Source organism: Silene latifolia, chromosome X, assembly GCF_048544455.1.
Source record: "Silene latifolia isolate original U9 population chromosome X, ASM4854445v1, whole genome shotgun sequence".
NCBI lineage: Eukaryota > Viridiplantae > Streptophyta > Magnoliopsida > Caryophyllales > Caryophyllaceae > Silene > Silene latifolia.
In genome coordinates, this window is record NC_133537.1 from 123,177,213 (window position 1) to 123,195,619 (window position 18,407).

Here is an 18,407-nt window from a genome sequence, read left to right on the forward strand (position 1 = left end):
GAATTGGGGTTCAACATTGTCTCCACAACCAATTCAGATAAACAAGGTATTTATGGTTAAAGTCAAACTGAATAATTCAGTTCTTAAAGAGACTCAAACAATGAATGCGATCATGACTTACGTAAATATTAATAATCTATCCAATATTTATATAATAATCTTCAGCAATTAAGGTATACTCCTCAATCACATTGAGATGACATAACCATCACGTCTACCTTATGCCAACGGCTTTGGTTAGAGGATTAGCAACAGTTGCATCACTCTAATTTCCATTGCTATTTTCCTTTTGTTCTATTCAATCATTTCATCACATAGAGCCTTTCTGAGTACATGTCTAAACAAGTTTTTAGACTCTGGTTCTAAAACCAGTCAAACACTTCCACTGTTTTCACAGTCTCTCGGGAGACGATATTCAGCTAACAGAACTACTCTAGTTCCATTAAACTCCGAATATCAACTGTCTCTTATACAACATCGGATGTTGTAATGTACTTAGCTTTCGTTCATGATTTGTACGTCTAACACTTATACATACACATCCTTCATATGACCTCTTTTATTTATAACTTCTTATACATACATGTATAACTTCTTATACATATATGTATAACTTCTTATACATATTATTCTTTATGCACATAACTCTTTTACATGCTAATCATTCCTTAACTAGGCCCATAACATCTTATAAGCATAGGAATGTTTCTGTGTAATCCTATTACACGAAATTCATAAATTCCTCCAAACTACAAGAGTAAATTCTCAGTGCTTCTCAAGTACTCAAAGATACTCTTGATAATCATCTAGTGACACTCACTAGGAAATGATTGGTAATGACTTCTCATATTCTCAATATGATAAGTCCCGACGAGAGCAGCTTTTAGCATATTTAATAGATCCTGCAGCGGAAGCATAAGAGATCATATTAGTGTTCAACAACTTGAACAAGTCAAGAATCCTATCACATAAGTCTCTTGACTAAAATGCTAATATCCATGGAGATCTATCTCATTAGATCCGGATATTTAAGATGCGCCATGCTACTGTCAAGTATTCACCCGAGAATATTTCTAGTCACTAATATGTCAAACACATATTTAGACTAAGAAACATCGCCTAAGCTTCCACTAAACTCCATGTATCTTCATGGTACCCCGACAACTCGAGTAATACCATTCTGATTAACGACATGATTGAACCCAAAGTTTCAACTCTTTGACGTATATAAGATCATAAAAGGGATCTTTCAAGCTTGCAAGGCTTCTTAGCATTGACAAGATCAACAAAAAATCTCCTTCTTGAGATTCATTCAAGAAGAAGGTTTTATTATCCATTTGCCGAATCTCATCCTTATGAGAGGCTATATTGCTAAGAACATTCGAATTGATAAAGGCATTTGGGTTGTCACAAACTCTTTGTAACCAACTCAAAATTGAAATATTTTATGTAACCTTTATAACAAGATCAATGTAACCTAATTTGGTGTAAAGTTATTGCCCCAAATCAAGTCTCGAAAACATCTCATGTTTCCTTCCTTATCACATCTTGTGGAAGAAGACCAATTAGAATTGCATGGTGTCACGCCATCACATAGAGGTCATATTATAGAAAAGCCTTTGATGAGGGTTGAAGATTCGTCACTTTCGAAAATTAACGCAATATTATCACAAAATTATCTCCTTTTAACCACTGAGCCTCAATAAAGAACGTCTTCTTTCATTTTACTCAGTTTGTGGGTCTTGGACTTCCGTAAGTTCAAAATTTCTCCCACTCTGTCTTTCAGAAAATGAAAATCTTTCTGGAAAGACAACATTATATTATGAGCCACAAACTCTTTGTTCTCGTTTTGGAGGAGTAAAAACCAAGTGGTTCAATTTTGGATGACCCTCTAAAATACACACTACTACAAAAAACCTCTAAGGGACCATATATAAGGAACCGGTCCTACTTTTAAACCAGTTTCTCTTTATTAGAGACCATTTATTTTTCAAATCTAGTTTCGAATTTAAAGATAAGAAGTCAGTTAACTTTAAAACCGGTTTCTTTGGAAAACTGCCAAATCGGGCTTCTAGAAATTAAAGGAAGGAACGCAAAATACTCAACGATTATCAAAAAACACCAATCTCCACCACTTTCTCTCCCTCAACTCCCACAAGGCCACGACGAATCCACGCCTCACCACACCGGATATTCGCCCATCGCTTGCCTACCGCTGTTACTTGCTCAGACCACGGACGGCGAAAACGCTGGTCCTCGCCGGTGCTTGGAAATGGTCACTACTGCACTTCTCCTTTTCAGGTCTCCTTGAATTATTTGAAATTCATATTATTAGGTGCCTATTGATGCTATCATTGTTATGATATGACAATTATAGCATACGTACTGTTGGATTCGAAGCATTTAACCTAAATTGATTGGACATGCTAATTAGGGTTATCAACTTACGGGATTTTAATTCAATTCAAATTAATTTGTTATGTTTACATGTTTATCTGAAGTTGAATAGTGTTAATTTTTAAGTGCTAGGAAGGTTTTATTTAGGTCGTAAATGATACTGTATATTTCTTTGAATTCATGTGTTTGTATTCACTGTCAGTTTTTAGTGCTCAATTCATTCTTAAATTGAGTGTTTACGCCACATAGATCAATTTGTTTTTCATGTTTATATATGTCATTCTTTCTTAGTTACAGACGTTAAAAATTTCGTCCCTTTTTGGAGCCATTTTATTTTGCCCTTGAGCTTCTGAAAGTTTGTATTGTTTTCGTACAATTTGATGTGTTTGTAAGGTGAGTAAGTGATTCATGTGTGTACATCTGAACCAATCTTGGAGGTTGGTTTCTTTGATTTATTTGTGTAATTAAATCAGCTCCTTGCTCTTTTTTCTCTCTTGATGCAGAAATCTAGAGAGTTTTAAGTGTATGCAAGCCTTAATGCGCTAAATGAAATATTACATGCCTTGTCTTTCTTAGCTGTTGTCATGATGGTTCACATCCCTCACAGGTATTTTTCAATACTCAGCCTATGGGCGTATTCGCGTATGTATTTTTCTTTATTGTCATTTTGTCTCGATAATGAGCTGTAATTGAGACAACAATTCTAAGTCTGATCTATACTAGCTTATGCTAAGTTTCACGCTAATCTTGTGAACAAATAAGTTATATTGTGAAGAGATTCTGAAAGAGCTTATGACTGAATGAGGTTTGAGAAACAATCAAAATTGAATGTGAGTCTACCACTCATCAAATTTTATTTTTGATATTTGGATATAATGTTCTTTCAAACTATATGGTTCTCTATCAATGATATGATAAAAATAATTTTTTTGCAAAGGAATTACTCCGTATCATTTCGTTTGTGCAGTATGGTTCTCTATCAAATGACTCGAGTCATGTAATATCTGCTTGAGCGATCTGATTTTGATACGCAGCAAACTATATGGTTGTTCAATGTTATGGTAAAGAACATTTTTCTCTCAATTATGATCAGGCCTCTTACTTTGCTGCAATTATTTACATAGTAGGCATTGACCATATTTTCGCATTCCTACATGATAGCAATTACATGGTGTGTAATCTTATGATCTTACTTATTCATAGTTTGTATATTCTTTCTTTATGGGAGCTATTTACACCTTCATCTGATGCAACTAGATATGTAAATAAGAAGTTTATCAATCAGTACAAGCAAGGCTTCTATTGGGGCAGCTTTTTTACCAAGGAAATGTAGTTTGCTAGCCGACTATATACTGTACAGTTGATGACTTGAATTTGTGTTGTGATTGCTTGCTTCACATTTTGCATGTAATATTAACCTTTCTATTGTACACCACTGAGATTGTTTGTGAATGAACATCTTTATAACCTCGCAGCTAACTGGTGGTCTATTGGAGTTATTCTCTTAGTACCTTGAAAATAGAGTACTTTCTACATATATGTTGAATTTCATTTTACAACAGCTATTAATTTTTTATTGGTGAACCTCCATTCTATATTAATTCAGGTTCTACTGGGTTTTTTTTCCTATATGTAGGAGGGAGACCCGTGAATTAGAGTTTGGGTTCATATTAGACGACTTCGACAAAGAAGTCAACTTTTTTGTCAACTTCTGAGAGTTAAAATTTCGCTAGATTTACTGCTTTTATAATAGTGGATGAGTTTATATGAAATCCGAATATAACTTTAAGATTGGTTACTTTTTGGAAGTTGATGGATGATGTAATATTTTATTTTTTGGTACATATGGACGATGTAATTTGATAATTGTAATTTTTGATTAAAATTGTGTCAGCAAACTCCATTTTGAAATAGTATTTTTTTTTATAAATAAAATTAAGAGACCGGTTTTTGCCATAAATGGTTTCAAATGAAAAGAAACCGTTTTGACTAATAACTGGTCTCTGATCAAAGAAACCGGTTTTTGTTTATATGCGGTTTCTTTGATATTACCAAAGAAACCAGTTTAAAAAACCGGTCTCTTAGGCTAAGACACCTATGAGCTAGAGACCGGTTATAAACCGGTTTCTTAGGGGGGTTTTAACCGGTTTCCTAGGCTTTTTTGTAGTAGTGACATAAATTGGTTCTGAACATAAACATTTATGATCCCAAATGTATAAAAATGACAAGTTAGGGACCCTCCCTATCCATATCAAATATGGAGTCATTTAGGCTATTACAGTCGGGTTTTAAACTTTTAGTGAGAAAATAGCTTACAAAATTGCGAAAAACCTCAACTATATCTCATAAAGTTCGGTTTATCTTCTTGACTACACCATACTCTATGGTTCACAATCTTCTTAGTGATAATCAAGGTCATTACTTGATATTACCCATTTGATCTTCAAAGTCGTTACTTTGAAATTTCCGATCAACATTTTTGAACTTGTCGTACTTTTGGTTTACTACTTCATTTTGAAAATATTCCACGTTTTAAAAATCACTTTTATGTCTTATTAAATAGATACAAGGTTTTCATATCTACTTAACATTACGGTAAAAGTAACGAAGTATGTATACAGCCAACTATCGGCCTTACACATCCGTATGTATATGGTCAATCACATCACTATTGTGTTTCTTTTCTGCAAAAGAAAACATAATACATACATATACCACAAGATTCTCAATCAAATGGTTGTTCGATGTGCTTATCGTTTACTCGTTTTAAACGAATTTACTTGAGGTGTGATCAATTGGGTTCACCGGATTAGAGACTTTAAAATCTACAAGTATAATATTTAGTTTTCGTGAAGAATGTAAAATACCTCTAACTTGTGCGGTCTAAACCAACCACAAAGTTATCATAGGAGTAGGTACAAGCTTTTGTTTTAAATCACATGAGTGATGCCTTCTATGTATAAACATAGATGATTACATTCTTTTAAAATCAAATTTAGGTACATTTTTCCCTATCAAAATCATTGCTACTCTAGCTTTATTTCGATACAAAAATGTCCTATGCTAGACGTCTTACGTTTTATCAATTCATGTAAACTTCTTTACAAAGAAATGACCCATATTTGGTATCTCATACCAAGATAGTGGTACTAGACTATCCTTTGAGTAGATGTCTCCTTCAACTTTGTCCTATCGCATACATCTAGGGTTGCTTCTTCTTAACTCCCACTCACTTTTATATTCCTTTTTGCTTCAACAAGCAAAAATGAATCTCATGAAGACCTCTCTTCATGTCATTCGTGATATTTTATACACTTAGTAAGAGTAAATTACTATAAGGTGAGTGCAAGATGTGGCAAAATCTCAACTTCTTGCGAAATTGGACTACCTTACCGTTCAATTGTCATCATATGCCTAAACTCTTTAGCGCATAAACAATCGATTTGGCCTTTCTCGAAGTGAGCCATTTGACGGTATCATATTGGAGTATTCTATGTGTTTTTGAAAACTCTTTTCGCAAAACTTTTGAATTACTCTTGAGTAATTAAAACTAATATGTCATCATCATGACAGAGGTGTCACTTTCAAAATCAAGACACTCTTGATAAAATGTGACTCCCATTTAAACTCGTAATAAGAGTTTGCAACATGAAACCCCTTTTTAATATGTATGGACGTTAAGTTGTAAAATAATCACAAAAATCGTTGTAAGCTTATGTAGGTGATTTGGTAAATCATGTTACCAATCATAGCTACCGAATCCCTTCAAAGAAACCGCTTTCTATGAAAGAACGAAACGAGTATAAATAATAAATAGAGGATGAAAGGAGGATGAAATGCATGATGTCATAGTAAATACATTAATGAAAATGAACGAGCAATAAGGAAAATCAACATTCAATGTTATAAAAACTTGATAAACATTTTTAACAAGTCAATTTATATAATGACCTCTCACTTAATTATATAAATGATTCCAAGATCCATTTTTAGACAAAAATAGGCATCGCTTTGGCGAAACATCCCATAATTGTGTAAATTCGGTAAGTAAACATCCCTTAAATCCATCTACTAGCCCCGGAATACAAGACCGTCTTATACCCTGTTGAGTCCAACCAACTTTGGCACGTGATAACCTTTTACCACCCTACTTACCCAAGGTAAAAAGAGAACACCCCGCTTTGGCGCGCGTGGCTCTAATGAACAAGGGATTCATAGGTGTTACTAATTGATAAGGCTAATCTCAATTTTAGTTATGTGAGAGATCTTGTCAATTTAGTCATAAATTCCCTATAAGTGAACTAAGTCGGTGAATGTAAATGACGTGAATTGACAACCGCGAAATAAAATGCATGTGAATGGCGATTTTGGCATGCTCGGAAAAATAAAAGCAAGCAAGCCTATGAATAATCCTAGTATGACCACCTAGTTAAAAATAACTAGACTATTACATATCGGAAACCAACTCCTTGGTCCCATTTCTCTTCATAGGAACATCTTCCAAAAGTGGCTCCTTCTTGTGGGATTTGGAACACCTTTCCAAAAATAGACTCCGTCTCGATGTAAATCCGTCTTTTGGAAACGCCGGTAAATATAACTATTACAACTAAATTACATAGCTATTCCTATTATACATTAATTAATAAAATAAATAAAACTATTAATTAATTACAAACCGACAATACGAGATCGTATTTAAATTACAAACAAATCGCTATTCCCATTCATTTCGGGTAATAACGATTAAATAAACTAGGCCATACTAGGTACAACAAAATAAATACTTTAAATAAATGACAATCATTAATTCAACATAAATAAATATGCTTAAAATGCTGTAAAATGATGCCAAAATCGCTCTATCTTACAATCGTTGCATTGGTATCTTGCTCGGTTTTGTGGATTTAATCGATTTTTAACTTGTAAAAATCAATAATCAACTGTTAAATCTCATTTAAGTCCAAACTAATTGTCCAAACTATTTTTGAGCTCAAAATTAGTCCTCACTAATTTGATGATGAATAATTAGTTTGATTTGGTGATATTTGCTAATTTAATCGGTAAAATCATTACTTTTAAGTAATAAATCCAAAATAATTGAAAATATCACAAAATATTGAAACAAAAAATTTCGAGTATTGTGGAACACTCCCAAGAACGCCAAAATGTCAGAAAAATTGCCCAAAAATTTGGGATAAATTTTATGAAGAAAAAGATCGATATTTATCCACTTTTAACCACAAAAACCAATAAACATCAAAACAAGGTGAAATCACATTTTAAATTTCACTTTTAACTTTTAAATCATATTTTTAAATGTACATAAATTTATCAAGGGCAGGAACAAATTTTTCAAATATATGATTAATTTAATTCACTTTTATTGACTTTCATCTCATAAAATCAATAAACATGCAAAACTTCAAAACAACCTTCGAAATTTTACATACAATTTGTAGAAAATATGCATGAAACAATATAAAAATTTCATAACCCGAATCATTATTTAACTATTTTTAGTTAACTCTTAACCAAAATACGACATTTATGACTCTGTTTTCTACCAAAAACATTAAAAATAGCAAAACAACTTCACAAATCACAAAATTTTACCACAAACCTTTTGAGATCACTAGGTATGCATGCCCAAAAATTTTCGTGCTAAAACCTCTTCTAACACAATTTTTAAGTTTGTCAAATTATCTCATAATTTGTTTAATATGCTTAAAATCAACATGCAAATTACAAGCCTAAGCTATAATACCACTTGAGAGATTATAGATCCTAATTAGACACTCTAATTAAATGTCAAATTATCTCATAATTTGAGTTTATGTGATCTATGTAACATGCATGCAATATTAAAGGATATTAATATAAAAGATGGGGAAATAATTTTCCTTACATTGAGAAATGGTAGTATTTGGGCACAATCAAGATCACCATCTTGGTTATTCTTGAGCTTAAAATAAATGGCAAGATCCTCCATCTTTAAGTGTCCATGGTAGAACACCTCCTCTCTTAAGCACCCAAGAACTAACCCCAAAATCTTACTAATATTAACTAGATATAATGTAAGATTACCCTTGAAAATATGTACAGGTCTATTACTAACACACTTAGTAATTTTGTTTTAAATTATTAACACTTAATAATTTTTCTTTTGATTTTTAGAGAGAAGAACAATGATGATTTTTTTACATGCAAGACAAGAGTGGAAAAAATGAACAACACAAGTGTTGTCATCAAGAAGGGAGGACGGTTGGTAGAGGAGAAAGTGGAGTGTTTTTCTTTCTTATTTTATTCCACCCAATGCTCATGTGAATTGGTTAGAATAAAAGTAAATATGGGGAAGCCAAATGTGTAAGAGAAATGATGGTGTTTAAAGCAACACACACACACTAACACATGCACTTACACGGTCCAAAATAACCTATTTACGGGTCCATTTTGGTTCTTCTATTTATCGCACAAATAAGTATAAATTTATTTAAACATCATTTTATGTTTAAATGCTTCCCGATTAATATCATCTATAACACTCCGTAAATATACATGTACAGCTACACATATATTTTACGTACCAACATTAATCACATTAGTCAATTAGTACTAATGTAACAATTAACTACTTAATCATTAATTCCCGTCTCAAATAATTTATTATTTAATTATCGCATAATTAAATAATAATTTCCGTGCCTCGAGTTCACAACTCTATATCTCTCTAAATTAATTAATCGACTAACTCTTAGTCAATTTATCAAGTGACTAATTAAACTGTATCTCATACAATTAATTAGTTTTCGTGTTGGGGCTCGTTCCTTTAGGTGTGACTAAAAGGGATCAGCTGAACACCGCCGTCTCATGACAGTAACGTCAAACCCTAGTTGGCCAACCATTACCGATATACGTTGATCAGCTGACTAGTATTGCTAATGAATTACCCATGCATATTTCTTAATGAGATTTAATAATATTATCATGCACTATTATGGAGGATAAATACTTCAACACCCCAAGCTACTATTACTAGGCAATACTATGCTAGGCGAAACAGAGGGGTGATGAGTGACGACAGGAGGAGACTCTCTAGCGACTTCTCTAGACTTAGGTTCCGACTCTGACTCTGATTCCAACTCTGACTCGAATTCATCGTCTTCGGGTTCTCCTTTGAACATCTCTCCTTCTCCAGTAGTGACCTTGAAGAGCTTTCCTTGATTGTTGGTCCATTTGATGGACTTTCTCCATCCTTTCTACTGATTTGGGTTGGTGTCAGTGATCAGTGTTGTAGGGTTAAAATGGTCGTCTTGAAGTATCATTGTAATGATCTCATCCTGCACTGTCCTGACGAATCGATCCTCTCCAAACAGAAGGCTAACAGCCTGTTCATCGAGACAAGGTATCTGACGAATTTTGACGGTAGGAACCGTTTCCAGAGGAATAAAGTAGCAATCGTGGAAGACCTCGATTCCAGCTAGTTGAACGCCTTTTTTACCTCCAAGGTTCGGGAAATGCATAAAGATGTTCACTGTCTCCTTCTCTGACGAAGTAACCATTTAATGTGGGGAGATAGGGTTGCATTTGGATTCCCTGACTTTTGCAATTTTGAACTTGAGCAAGCATTTCGAGGGTTTCAGCCGTTGTGGGGTTGTACCCCAAGCCTAGTGGTATCCTTTGGGAGTCACCTTCCTTGAAAGGTACAAAGGTATTCTTTCTGATAGGGTTGAGTGACATTCCTGGGAAGTATCCCTGGGATTTGAGTCAGTGGTTGACCACTAAGTTAGAGTATGGGTTGAAGTACAAGGGAGGCAGTTCGCTCTCTATAAGGTTTATGATTTGAAATCCTCCAAGTTCGTACACTGGATTTGCAATTACTTGGTTGCTTGACATTTTCTCTATCACGGTCTTGATAGGTGACGAAATAAACGTCACTACCTTAACATCTAGAGGGATCTTGATCTTTTGGTGTAAGGTGGATGTTAATGCTTTGGAAGCGTGAATCCAGGGCCTACCCAAAAGTATATTGAAAGATGCCTCGATGTCCACTATCTGAAAATTAACCTTTCGCTCAATTGGCCCAGTGGCTACAGTAAGGTTAACTTGCCCCACTACTTTACGTCGCGTTCCGTCGTACGCCAGAACGCCTTGGTTAGTAGGAGTCCAGTCCGATTCTTTCATGCCTAACTTATATGCTGTTTTTAGTGGTATGACATTGACTGCGGAGCCATTATCCACCAAAGTCATTGGTACGTTCTTCTTCAAGCATGTGACTGTGATGTATAGAGCAAGGTTATGAGTGTCGCCAAAGGGAGGCAAGTCCTCATCTGAGAAAGTAACTGGGTTACTTAGCTTGACTGAGTCTTGGAAGACTAGGTTGATGACGCCGTTAGGTGTAGAGTCATGTGCTACGTTCAATTTAGCCAATGCTTGCAGTAAAGCCTGGCGATGAGGAAATGAACTTGCAACTAGTTTCCAGACTGAAAGATCAGCCTTTGTCTTTTGAAGTTGCTTCAATAAATGGTCAGGAGAAATATCTTCGCCATCGTTTGGTGTGATGACATTGGTGTTAGTAGTAACTGGACCATTCGTTTGAGTGACATTATGATATGGACGTCCTCAGCGAGTAAGGTGGTCCACATCTTGATCTTCATTAGCCTTGACTAGAGGGTGTTCTGTGAGGTAAACATCTTCATCGTCATCCTCCCAAACTCCATTGACGATACTGAGCTCTCTTAAGCTTATGATTTCAGCTTCTAGGCTGATTATTTACTCGACTAAATCGTCGGTCACTGCGATCACTTCTTGCATTGTGGATTCTTAAGAAAAGATTGGAACCACTGGCCTGTTTTCCCTAGGTATAGTGCTTGGATTGTGTAGGGATGCCACTACAGCTTCTAGCTCTGAAACTTGTCTACTTACACTCTTTGCCCATGCCACAAAATCAGCAATAGTAGGGGAGATGGTGGAATAACTCTCCTCATTTTCCAGTGCATTGACCTCATCTTCAGCTGGAGAAATGAGGTGTGAGCAATCCAAGGTGGATTCCTCATCTGTGATCATCAGAATTCCAAGATGACTCTGAGTATTGTTAGGCTGGCTTGCAGGAGGTATAAGTAGGCGCCCATCCTCAATCATATCCTGAATGACATGTTTTAATTTTAAACATTTCTCTGTATCATGCCCTTTGCCTCTATGGTACTCACAGCAGGCATTCTCATCCCAGAACCTAGACTTCTTCTCTAGGTCAGGTGTAGGTCCTATAGGTTGGAGCTTGCCTTATTTCATCAATCTTTTTAGAGCATTGGAGTACGAGTCGCCAACGTTGGTGAACTTCCTCTTCCGGGTTATTCTTCTTAGTAGACGATTCAACAAGGTTGACCTCGTCGGTCTTGCTAGTGGAGCCATAAGAACGACTCGTTGTGCCTTGATACCCGCAACCTATCATTTTGGACAAGAGTCCTTTACGAATGTCGTCTTCAATTCTTGTTCCTAATAAAGTTAAGTCTTTAAAAGACTTTATGTTTTGATATCTTAGGTGGTTCGCATAGATTGTCCTTAAGTTGTCCACGAACTTTTCAACAAGAGTAGCCTCGTCTGGGCGTTAAACGAGTTGTATACTAGTCTTTCTCCACCTACTTAGGAAGTCGGTGAATCCTTCTTTCTCATTTTGGGTAAGAACCTCTAGAGTGCGCATATTGACTTGAATTTCAGCATTATCTGCATACTGTTTGGTGAACTCAGTTGCAGCATCATCCCAAGTAGCAATTTTCTTGTGATCCAAGGAGTAGAACCATTTCTTAGGAGTAGTATCAAGAGATGAAGGAAAGATCCTTAGGAACATCTCTGGCTTGATGCCTTTGATAGACATATAATCTTTGAAGGCATGAATATGGTTCAACCCACGTTTTCGTGCCCCTTAAACTTCGAGATGTCAGTCATGTTGAAGTTAGTTGGCAGTTGAGCATTTACTGCCTCATATTTGCGGCTGTTTTCCCTGTAGATGTCATCTCCATTGAGGTACATTAGTTGTTCCTCCAAATATTGGAGTTGTTTTTCAGCTTTAGTAGGACCTGGTGGAAGATTGACTTCGGGTTGTCCAACAAAGGGTGGGATATTATCGTGTATGACCATGTCGGGAATGACATCTTTTGTAGGAGGAATTCTAGCTTCCACAGCGACAATGCGGCCTTCAATGGCGTTGAGGCGAGCATAAGCTTGGTCTTGGCTTGTCTGGAGACGAATGAGCGCAGCTAGGATTTGATCATTACCATTTACGGACGGTTGGGGTTGACCATTAATGCTTCCGTGACTAGTTCCCACCATTTTGGAACTGAGGATAAGAGATCGATGACGAATCAAAACACGATCGACCATTTTTAGAACACTTACTCAAAAAAGAGACTTGCCTCGTGAAGTGGGCGTGTGCCACTGTGTCAAGTGAGGTTTAAAAATGACGAATTTGGAAATGTTTGTCCTAGACAACTGTAGTGTAATTGTAGGAGTGCTGATTCGAAGTGAGGTTTGAAATTGGTTTGAGGCCCGAATTTTGACTCGATATTTGAACATAGTTTCGGCTTATTTTGCACTTATTTTAGGCCATTCTTTAAAATATTTACATTTTGAAAAGTGTTTTATTTTACAAAATCTCGTCATGGTTTTGTTTACAAAATGGTGATCACGTATATGATATAAACATATATATGGGCATTATAACGGTATGCTGAGTGCATTTAAAGGGTTTTGGCTTAAAAGGTGGGTTGCCATACCAAGCAATCAAACCCTGGTCTGTGGAGAGGTCCATGCCAAACATGAGTAAGGCCGGTTCCTAGTCCATTCCCTCGAGTAGTGAAAGCTCTTGATACCAACATGAGTATGTACCGCGGTATGGTTGACGTCAATTGCTATCCATCTTTAGGCCCAGATAGGAATTTGGACCGTCCAGACGGGACAATTGGTCGAATGGGTTGGGTTAAGCTTAGGAAGGCCGAATGAAACGACCTAAGAAGGTCGAGTAATAAAAACCGACAACTGTCCCATATAAACTATTCCCTAACCTTGTTCAAGTTTTACCCTGGGTAACACGTAAGTGTATCATCCCCAGCGGAGTCGCCAAACTGTGGATATGGGCCACCCGCGCGGCGCGCACCCGCGCGTTGGTTTCGAGGCGGCGGCACTTCTCCCACGGAACCTTAGTTTGCCAAATCACGTCATGGGCCGTTACCGACTGGCGAGGCATTGAAACCGATGAAAGGTTGAGTAAGCTTGCAGTTGTGGAGTCGCTACCAATTTATTGTGGAAAAATTGGAAACCGTACGAATACCTCATGCCATGTCAAGACACGAAGTAATGGCATGAACACTAAGAAATTCGTTACCCTTAGCATTCTATGTCTAGAATGACTCTCGAAGATGCCAATGGACGCGGATGTCCAGAGATAACTGAAGTAAGGGGTGAGGGTACGTATTAGGAAGCTCTTTAATTTGAACACCTAATCCCGCCCGCCTCGATAGCGGCCTCTACTAATGATTAGGGAAATTATTCATATTTGATATGTTGTCGATTTAATGCATGAAATGCAACAAACATAGATTAATCCTAGCATGTGAGATTAGACTAAGTCGGTTAACACGTGATTTAGCAAACAATTTGGGTCGAAGTAAATGTCAGATTCAATTACATGCGAATGCCATATAATTAAATCACGCATAAATAAAATAAATGAATTACAATAATTACAACGTTTATTTTATCTACATCAAAAGCACACTCAAAACAGGATTTTGAAGAAGAAAATAAAAAGAAAAATAAAATTGGAATAAAAAAAATATGAAAATACGGCAGATTAGAGATGATAATACGGATAATAGTCGATTTAAGCCGTAATCAGAAGCTACGTCAAAGCGAGAAAGAGTTCAGGGACAGAAGCTAACCCAGAACAGGCGCAGCATCTGCTGCATCCCTTGGAAGAGGCGCAGCTCTTCCTGCGTCTGTTCTAAAGTCGGGCTCTAGGTGTGAAGTCAGAACCGAGGATTGTTATCGTTCATTGGTAATTTTAAGATCGATTATTGATATCATACTCAAGTGGAAGTGATTTAACAGGTTATATACATCTTAGAGTTGATCAAATGGCCCAAGCCCGATGGCCCGGCCCGGCTCCGCCCGATTTTTGGCCGGGCTTGGGCTTAATATTTGGCCCAAAAAAGCCCATGGCCCGGCCCAAATCAAGCCCGACATAATTTAAGGTCGGGTTTGGGCCAACCTCTTAGCCCGTTTTTTAGCCCGGCCCGGCCCGAAATACTTTTTAAAAAAAAAATGCTAATAATAAACCACACTATCTTATTGATGGCACTGACGACTGGTAATAGCTTTGTGCTTTTCCCTCTACTAAAATAGATGCCTTAGCAAGTACCAACCATCAAACTCTCAATACTGCAATACCCAAACAACCAAAGTCGAGTCCCAATACGGCAATACATACGAAATTATTTTTTGCTCTTTCATATCCTTTCTTCTTTTTAAGCTTATTCATTTTTATAAGCTAATAATTACTCCGTACAAATCACCATCCCACTATATTCCTATAAAAGATGATGAAAACCGTGAACTCCAAAGTGGAATTTCTTGAGGCATCCTCCATTTTGCTATTGTTACATGGACAATTGGACATACTACTAGTTTGGAAATTGGCTATATTACACCCATTTTGTCCTATTTGCAGTAAGAATTGTGCATAGCATGCCAGTGTAGCAAATCAAGCAATTCTACAATTATTGACGTATTAGTTTAGTATTGGGAACTTTGAAACTGATGGTTTGGTTAAACTGGCAATAATCAATGCAGATCCATTCTTGTTTCAAAGTTCAAACGGAAAAAAAAAATTCTTAGCTAATGAACTTATGCGGAATATTCCTGAGTAAAAGTCGAAGCCCGAAAAAGCCGGATTAGCCCGAAAATCCCGTTTTGACCCGTTAGAGCCGGGTTTGGGCTGATCAGTTAGGCCCGTTATCTAGGCCTGGCCCGACCCGATAATTGCATTAGGGCTGATTTTTTAGAGCGGACCCGGCCCAAACCCGGCCTAGCCCGGCCCATGATTAGCTCTAATACATCTGGAACCGTCATAAAACGAATTAAAGATGAGAATTTACAGCGATTTACATGATTACGATGAATTCGTGTCAGAAATACAAAAGAACAAAACTTTGAACTTGAAAGCATAATTGAATTTGTAAAACAGAAATCAAATAAAGAAAACTTTGTACAAAAGATGAATTCCAGAGAATCGATATGAGAAAATCGACCCTTTAAAATCCGGGTTTGAATAGACGACGAAAACCCGCAAATATTGAATTGTAAGGGATTTATGTCAAATTATGCATTAAAATTAAAAAGGAATTATTGAACGTGATTTATGTACTAAAACTTAACAAAAGAAACGAAAGAAATAAGAGAAATTGAAAATTGCAGAAGGTCGAGGAAGAAGAAGAAGAGCAGAAGCAGCGGCAGCCTCCGGAAGAGGCGCATCAGATGCTGCGACCCTTCAAAGAGGCGCAACTGCTGCTGCGTTTCTTCCTGACGTCAGACCTTTGCTGTTTTATGAAAACGGTTTTAAAAGATGGAATTTTAAGACGCTTTTGAGCGTGCTTTTGATATAGACCTTACATTAGATGATACAAAATAAGAAGTACAATAAATAAATGGGATTTACACCCTCAGACTTACATGTTTGACGAAACGAGATTGACTAAAGTTATCGTTTAGTGATTGCTCGACTCGAATATGCGTGGAAAGTACCCTTGTTAAAGGATTTAAAAGATTGACTAGATTGATTAAGTGGAGTTGGTCAAATTGGTCGGTCTATACAACGTGAATGGGACTCAGAATGATCTAAGCTTACGTGGTCGATTGATCAAGCACGTAAGCGTCGAAAGCAAAAGCGTAGTCTAGAATGCAAATGGAGAGAAAGAAGGGGCGGAACACTCGCGTGCCAAATATAGAGACCGAAGGCCTCTATTTATACTAAACACACAGAGGAGTTTAGGAATGACACGGATACGAAAACAAATCACGGAAATATTCTGTAAAGCGTGAAAAGAGGGCTGGGGAAGAGGCGCAGCAGCCACTGCGACCCTTGGAAGAGGCGCAGCACCTGCTGCGTCATTTCCCCAGAGGTTTCCTCCTCAGCAAGAAAGATTTCCGCGTTTTTTATGGAATTTCGGTAGATATGCACTTCCTTATTTCGTGAAACACAATATACAGAAGATATTTCCTTAAAAATATTAAATTTAATTAGGAATAAATATCCAGAGAATTCTAGAACATTCCGGAACATTCCAACTCGGCATTTAAACGGTTTTTAGAAAATGAAGCGGTTTTTTACCCGGACTCCAAATGAACTCTAATTACTTTCAAAATGACTATATCGGTGCATAGATGACGACCATGAGGTTGACTCGAGTGTTTGAGCTATCACTTATCGATAAACTTACGAACTGTCATAAAATCGCTCCGCGTATCAAACATGCGGCCCAATCATCACTGGGTGGTTGGCGGGAGGTGCAGAAATGAGGTATCTACAGACATTTAGACAAATGACCTTATTGACGAGATTGATGACACGTGTTGATTCTAGACTCGGGTATAAGTGTAGATACCCGAGGTATGCTTATAGGTGTTTAAGAAGACGACTGCATTATTGAGACTTGTGTGTTGAGCCTCGGGACGTGTCATAGGAAGGTTTTGAAAGACGGTTTTGAAAGAAAATGGATTTGAAAGGTGAGCCCCATTAAGTATTTTGTGTACGACTCGGGCACGTGTGACTCGAGGTGTCGGAGATGTTTAGATCCTAACTGAATTGGGGTAGGGGGTCCAAAATGACGGCGTGACGCCTTAGGACCTGACTTGAATTTGAAAAGACCCAAAATGTAAGGGAAGACGGGTTTATAACTCGATAGAGTTCTGACTAGGACATAGTCGGTTTGAATTTTGACTCTGACTTAGCCCAATTGAATTTTACATTTGCATTTACATTGTTTGAAAATATTTTGATTTAAAACGTTTTTTTTTTTTTGGATTTTTTTTACACACTTTTTTTTTTATTTTTTTTCTGAGAATTTACGAAGGATTTTATTTATGGAGAATTTAAAATTGAATGGAATTTCACAAAAGGTTTTTTTTGTTTGTTTAATTGGAAATAAAATTTACATCTCCAGAAAATTGGACATTATTCAATTTACAAAATGAATTTTTGAAGAGTTTTTTTTTTTTTTTTTTGGAAAACTGAAATTCTGCATTATTAGGTTTATAAATGGTCTTTTTTTTAAAGGATTGAAAAAGGATTATCTACAGAGATTTTGACTTTATTTGGTTTACAAATGTGATATTTAGAGTGGTGATTGACTCGGAAGATACATCATACATACATACATACATACATACATACATACATACATACATACATACATACATACATACATACATACATACATACATACATACATACATACATACATACATACATACATACATACATACATACATACATACAAGCATTATAACGGTATGCTGAGTGCATTTAAAAGGTTTTTGTTTAAGTGGGTGGATTGCCACACCAAGCTATCAAACCCTGGTCTGTGGAGAGGTCCGCGCCAAACATGAGTCGGGTCGGCTCCTAGTCCATTCGCTCGAGTAGTGAAAGTTTTTGATACAAACATGAGTAAGCATCGTGGTATGGTTGACATCCATCGCTATCCATCTTTGGGCACAAATAAGGATTTCCACCATCAAGACGGGACGATTGGTCGAATTGGTTTGGGTTAAGCCTAGGAGGGCTGGCTAAAATGACCTAAGAAGGTCGAGTAATGAAAACTGACAACTGTCACATATAAACTATTCCCTAACCTTGTTCAAGTTTCACCCTAGGTAACACTAGACTTAGTCTAAGTGTATCATCCCCAGCGGAGTCGCCAAACTGTGGACACGGCCACCCGTGTTGCGCGCACCCGTTCGTT